The sequence below is a fragment of the Malaclemys terrapin genome, chromosome 12, assembly GCF_027887155.1.
Source record: "Malaclemys terrapin pileata isolate rMalTer1 chromosome 12, rMalTer1.hap1, whole genome shotgun sequence".
NCBI classification, from domain to species: Eukaryota; Metazoa; Chordata; order Testudines; family Emydidae; genus Malaclemys; species Malaclemys terrapin.
The window spans coordinates 35,423,030-35,429,050 of NC_071516.1; the positions used below are offsets into that span (position 1 = coordinate 35,423,030).

The 6,021-nt window shown below is 45.7% G+C and overlaps 1 pseudogene; it reads right to left on the reverse strand.

Moving 5' to 3' along the window:
* Nucleotides 1-567: 567 nt before the first annotated feature.
* On the reverse strand, nucleotides 568-1,557 carry LOC128846786 (olfactory receptor 10A4-like; annotated as a pseudogene).
* Between the last annotated feature and the right edge of the window lie 4,464 nt (nucleotides 1,558-6,021).

Sequence of the window (6,021 nt, forward strand, 5' to 3'; positions counted from 1 at the left end):
TCCCGATCAGTCCATGCTGGGGCCCTCTTTCTATTCAGAGACTGCACGGCCATCACTGCTGGAGAGCTCTGCATCGTTGCCAGTGCTGCTGAGCTCGCCACGATGTCCAGACAGGAAATGAGATTCAAATTGGCCAGACAGGAAAAGGAATTCAAATTTAAATTTTCCCAGGGCTTTTCCTGTGTGGCTGGTCAGAGCATCCGAGCTCGTACTGCTGTCCAGAGCGTCAACAGAGTGGTGCACTGTGGGATAGCTCCCGGAGCTATTACCGTCGATTTCCATCCACACCTAGCCTAATTCGACATGGCCATGTCAAATTTAGCGCTACTCACCTCGTCGGGGAGGAGTACAGAAGTCGAATTAAAGAGACCTCTATGTCGAACTAAATAGCATCGCAGTGTGGACGGGTGCAGGGTTAATTCGATGTAACAGCGCTAACTTCGACATAAACGCCTAGTGTAGACCAGGCCTGAGTGATTTAGAAGCATAAATCCCATTTTCAAAAGTTTCTCAGTTGCTAAGGCTTAGAAACCTAAATCTCACTGAAAGGCAAGGGATTTTAACCTCCTATGTTACTTTTGAAGTTTGCTTAATTGTTTTTGAAAATGTCCATGATACAAACATGAATTTTCTATAAGCTTTGCTCAGGGCCTCCTGGACCTCTTTGTTTCTCAGGCTGTAGATGAGGGGATTGACCAGGGGAGTCAGGACTGTGTAGACGACAGAGAGAACTTTCTTGAAGTTGCTCAGGATGTCAGTGCTTGGGAACATATAGACAATCAGCAGAGTTGCATAATAAATGCTCACCACGATGAGGTGGGAGGAGCAGGTGGAAAAGGTCTTTTGCCTCCCAGTGGCGGACGGGATTCTCAGGATGGTGGCAATGATGCAGATGTAGGACATCAAGATAAATAGGAATGGAACCAATGAGAAAAGGAAGGTGATTGTGAAAGCCAACGTTTCCAGCAGGTGAGGTTCATTGCATGAGAGCTTTACATGGGGGATAAAATCGCAAAAGAAATGATCAATAACGTTGGGGCCACAGAATGTTAACTGTGATATTCACAACGTTGTTATGCTATTAACTAGCAAGCCACCTACCCAAGAGCCACCAGCAAGCTGGAGGGAGGCCCTGCTACTCATATGGGCTGCATAGTGCAGTGGGTTGCATATCGCTAAATACCGATCATAAGACATCACCGACAGGAGAAGGCATTCTGGGGCAACCAGAGAACCAAAGAAATAATATTGTGTGATACACCCACTGAATGAAATAGTCCCGTCCCCAGTCAGGAGAGAGGCCAGCATCCTGGGCAGAATGGTGGAGCTGTAGCAGGTCTCCAAGCAGGACAAGTTCCCCAGGAAGAAGTACATGGGGATGTGAAGCTGCTGATCAGCCACAACTAGTGCAAAGATCAGGACATTCCCAGCCACGGTCGCGATGTAGATCACTAGAAACAGCAGGAAGAGAAGAGTTTGTAGCTCAGGGAGATTCCCAAATCCCAGCAGGATGAATTCCATGAGAACCATTTGATTCCCCCACTCTGGGTTCACCATGAGGTCCAACTAGGGGAAAGAAACCAAAATTTACAATGGAATCTGAAGAGGATATATTTTCATCATGCTTTAGCATCAATTTAGTTCCATAAATATTCCATAAGGCCCCTCATCTTGTGGGGTCAGTAAAGAACCAAGACTCTAGAGGCGAATTTCCTATTTAGATCTTTTAGATTCTATTATCACCCCCCCCCCGTCAGTGAAGAGATCAATGCAGACAGAAAACCACACACAGCACTGTGCATATTTATTTCAAAATTTGCAAAGCCATTTTGTATTAGTCCTTTGTAACTTCAACAAGTGGTCCCCATGGTTCACCAGGGTGGACTGTGACTTCTTGCACTGCAAACATATTATCGGTTCAGCTAATGGCTAGCAGGCTCTAGTGGACTCAGCCAAGAGGATGGGACAGTGAGCAACACGGTATCAAAGCAGGTTACATTAGTCTCCATGGGACAAGGTCCAGCCCTTTCCTCCTTTTATTCTTTTTCCATTTTTTGACATTCATCCTGGACCTCTCCAAAGAGAGGGAGAGAGACACATCACTGAGCTCTTGAATCACAAACTGATGCCAAATTTACACTTCACTCCCCTTACGGTTTCTTTTGCCAGCATCACAACCACTGTGGTGTTTTGGTCATTTTTCCTCAGAAACACTCGCCAATTGAATTGAATTTTGTTTCTGTCTGCAATTAACTGGTTCCTCAGTATTGTTGTGAGTTTGCTCCCACTCCCCGCTGGTGTTGTCTGCCACCGTGATTAACTTCACATTCCGGGTGACGGGGGATTATGAACTCGCACAGGACCCACAATCCAATGAGCTCGCTCCCCAACCTGGCTGCCCCCCACTCTCTGATTGTTCTGTTTTAATGCTATTTTACCCAACACCCCTGTTCCCCAGCTCATGCTTTCGCTCTCTGTTACTGAATCCCATTGGTTCTGGAAACTGAGCCACTCAGCCAGCCACACGGTAGTGCCATTAGCGAAGGCAATCGGATATTTTCAAACAGTGATACAGAGTGTCCAACACCGCACATGTCACATCAGTGCAACCCTGTTAGCCACTGTATAATTCCACTGACAATAATGGCACATGTGTAATAAGATTTATTTTTACAGCCGCTAAATTCTCTGTGTGACTCATTTCCCCCAGGCCTTCTAGGCAGTTATCAATTACTTTCCTAATAATCAAACACTAATAAAATAGGCAATGTTAGGAAAATAATGGAACAATATGTAGAATTAGTGGAATTATTGTCACTATTTCAGGGTAACGGCACCTGTTTTCCCCCTCTATGCTCCAGTCTGGGAGTTCCTAGTCAGGTCTTCAGCCATCACTTGTCTGTGGGCAGAGACCATTTTCCCAGTCCCATCTGACAGGGGGTTTTAAGACTGCACAGCTGCCTGCCTTGCACAGGGAGGTCCCCAGGAAGCCAGTCTGCCTAGCGCCCAGCAGCACTGCGTTGCTTTCTCTGCAAGGGCTACAAACAGGTGTTGCTAACACTTATGAGTTACCCCACAGAACATTTATTTTCAAGGTGAAAGCATTACCGAGGAACAGATCATTAAAAGACAGCAAACAGATTTAAAACAAACATCAAACACACCAGGAGTCACCCAGCAGCCTTATGGGGCCCGAGTGGGGCAAAGTCTTCTTAACCCCCTCACCTCCTGTCATGGACAGAGATCCTGTTCATTTCTGTGTTTCTTAGGGCTGGTCTACACTTAAAACTTAGCTACATCGTTCAGGGATAAGGACAATTTTACGCCTTCTGCAATGCAGTCAAGTCAACCCCCACCTCTCCCAAAGAGTAGACACCACTAGGTTGAGGATACAATTCTTCTGTTGACCGAGTGTCACTGTGCCTCCTTGGTTCACAACTGAGAATACCAAATGCAGGACAAACTGCTGAGAAATAGGGCAGACACACCCCAAAATTGGTGGTTATTCTACCATAAGAAATACCAACCCACCAACAAAATAAACTTCTGTCTCACCATACTGGCTAATAAGAAGTCAGAAAAGCAGTCTTAGGCATTCCAGTCCTCGTACTACCACCAAAACACTAGACTTAATGAGTAGGGGTTATTTAAACCAATTTAATCAAACAAAAGGTTTCTTCTGATCCCAAATCCGAGTCATTGGAAGGTCCTCAGTCCCCTGGTTAGAATGCTCCCATTAGTACAAATTCATCGTAGTCCAGAGGTTGGAGTAATACTCATAATGACTGATACAAAAATGAGACACATACAAATAATACAATCATATTTAGAAAATCATAACTTTCGTACTGACACCTTACTTGACACACATTGTATAAGATTCATTGCAATTGTATAACAGTGGTAGCAACAATAATCTACATAGTCATATTTTAATAAGATAATGTCATATCGCCCACGCACAATTAATGTTGGAAGGGGTGTCCCAGACACTGCTGAATGCATCATAGGAAGTTCCCATTCTTGTTTCTGTATTACTACAGCTTCAAAACCAATATTAGAAGTATCAGTGTATAACAGAAATGGTTTATCAAAATTATGTTTGATCAAAAGAGGCTTTATCTTTGTAAGGTTCATTATGGAAGTAATAATATTATTTAATCCCTTTATAAACCCAAGGTCAAACTTGGATAGACCAATGATGACTTGGATTTGCTGCTACAGCATAATTCCTGTACATCTCATGCAAACTTGCCATGAGCTAATGAAAATATCTATTTTATCCATCCAAACTCTGGCAAATGTTTGGAACCCAATTAACATCCCTGACTGCCCCGTCCCCTGACAGGCCCCCGGTCACCCCATCCCCTAGCCAACCCCCCCCTGCTCCCTGTCCCCAGACTGCCCCGACCCCTATCCACACCCCTTCCCTCAGCCAGGCCCCTGGGAACCCACCTCCTATCCAACCCCTCCCCTCGCTCCTTGTCCCCTGACCGCCCCTCCCAGGATGCCCTGCCCCTAACTGGCCCCCCAAGACTCCCCGCAGCCCCCTTCCGAATGTGTCCTGGTGAATGTGGACGGAGGACTCAGGAAGAGCAGGGGCAGCCGCGCAGCCACAGAGAAGTGGTGGTTTCCACTTCAAAGTGCCGCTTCTCTCCGGCCTGCTGCGCGGCCGCCTGGTGTCCTCCTGAGTCCTCCGCCCGTGTTTGCGGCACTCCCGCCATCCGCACTGGCCGCCTACTCCCCTGAGGCTGTGGGTGAGCCTCCCTCCCTGCTCTCCTGCCCAGCGTGCCCCCGTGGCATGGTGAGCTGAGGCTGCAGGGGAGGGGGAACAGCTGGAGAGGGGCCGGGGGCTAGCCTCCCCGTCCGGGAGCTCAGGGGCCGGGCAGGACAGGCCCACGGGCTGGATGTGGCCTGCGGGCCATAGTTTGCCCACATCTGAGCTAGACATACACACACACACTTTTGCAGCAGACACACTGCTATTCTTAACAGACAAACAATTGGAGATATTGTTTCCTTTGTCCCAGCATCCATGGCTGATTTCAGACATATACTTGGAAAGTTCTTAACAGGCACGTTGTCACTCCCAACAGATAAATTGCTATTCTCCACAGATAGTGTCTCATCTTACTGAGCTGCTTTAAGCAAATAACTGCTACCTTGTTCAGACTCACTTTCACAAGCTTCACTTGCCAACAATCCATTACCTATAAAAAATTACCCTTTTCTTCTTCAATTAGGGCTTTAACCTGACCATCAACTTTAAACTGCTCTAGAGAAACATATTCCCGATTAAGAGTTCTCTCTGTGTTTTCTCTAATTCCAGATTCACTTCTGAGATATTAGACAGACATTCAGAAACTTCATTCACGTACAAAGCACTTTTTGCACAAACAGCTATTTTCCACAACACTATATTGATGATTACATGAATTATTATAAGACTCAATTCTTGACTGTCAAGAAATAACTCACTAATTCTAGATTTTACAGCTGCCTCAGTGATTTAGACACTGAGTTCCCATCCAATTCCCTTAGAAAGGTTTGAAAATGTCAGCAGAGTTAGCTGATCTCAGTTACTCAGGCTTAGCAACCTAAATCTCACTGAAAGGCAACGGGATTTAGCCTCCTATGTTACTTTTGAAGTTTGCTTAAGTGTTTTTGAAAATGTTACCGTTAGCTCAATGCCTGCTGGTCTTTTCTGAAATGAGGAAGTGCAGCCTGCTGCTCAGATAAAATGCAGGTGTAACAGGGTGCTTTATATGTTTAGGTTGGGAATTTCAAAGGGGGTTAATGCACAGAATAAGGACCCAATAGGGCCCAACTTCCAACTTGCTATGATAATTTGGCACCTAACTCCCATAGGGTTCTTGGAAAGGCCCATACCATGGAAGCATGGAAGTCAGAGACCTGAGATTATAAAGTACAAAACTTTCTTCCCATTCTCAGAAAAGTTTCAGAGTCTCACGCATCTTCAGTGCCACAGCACATAATACAAATTATGTACCAGAACTGTAG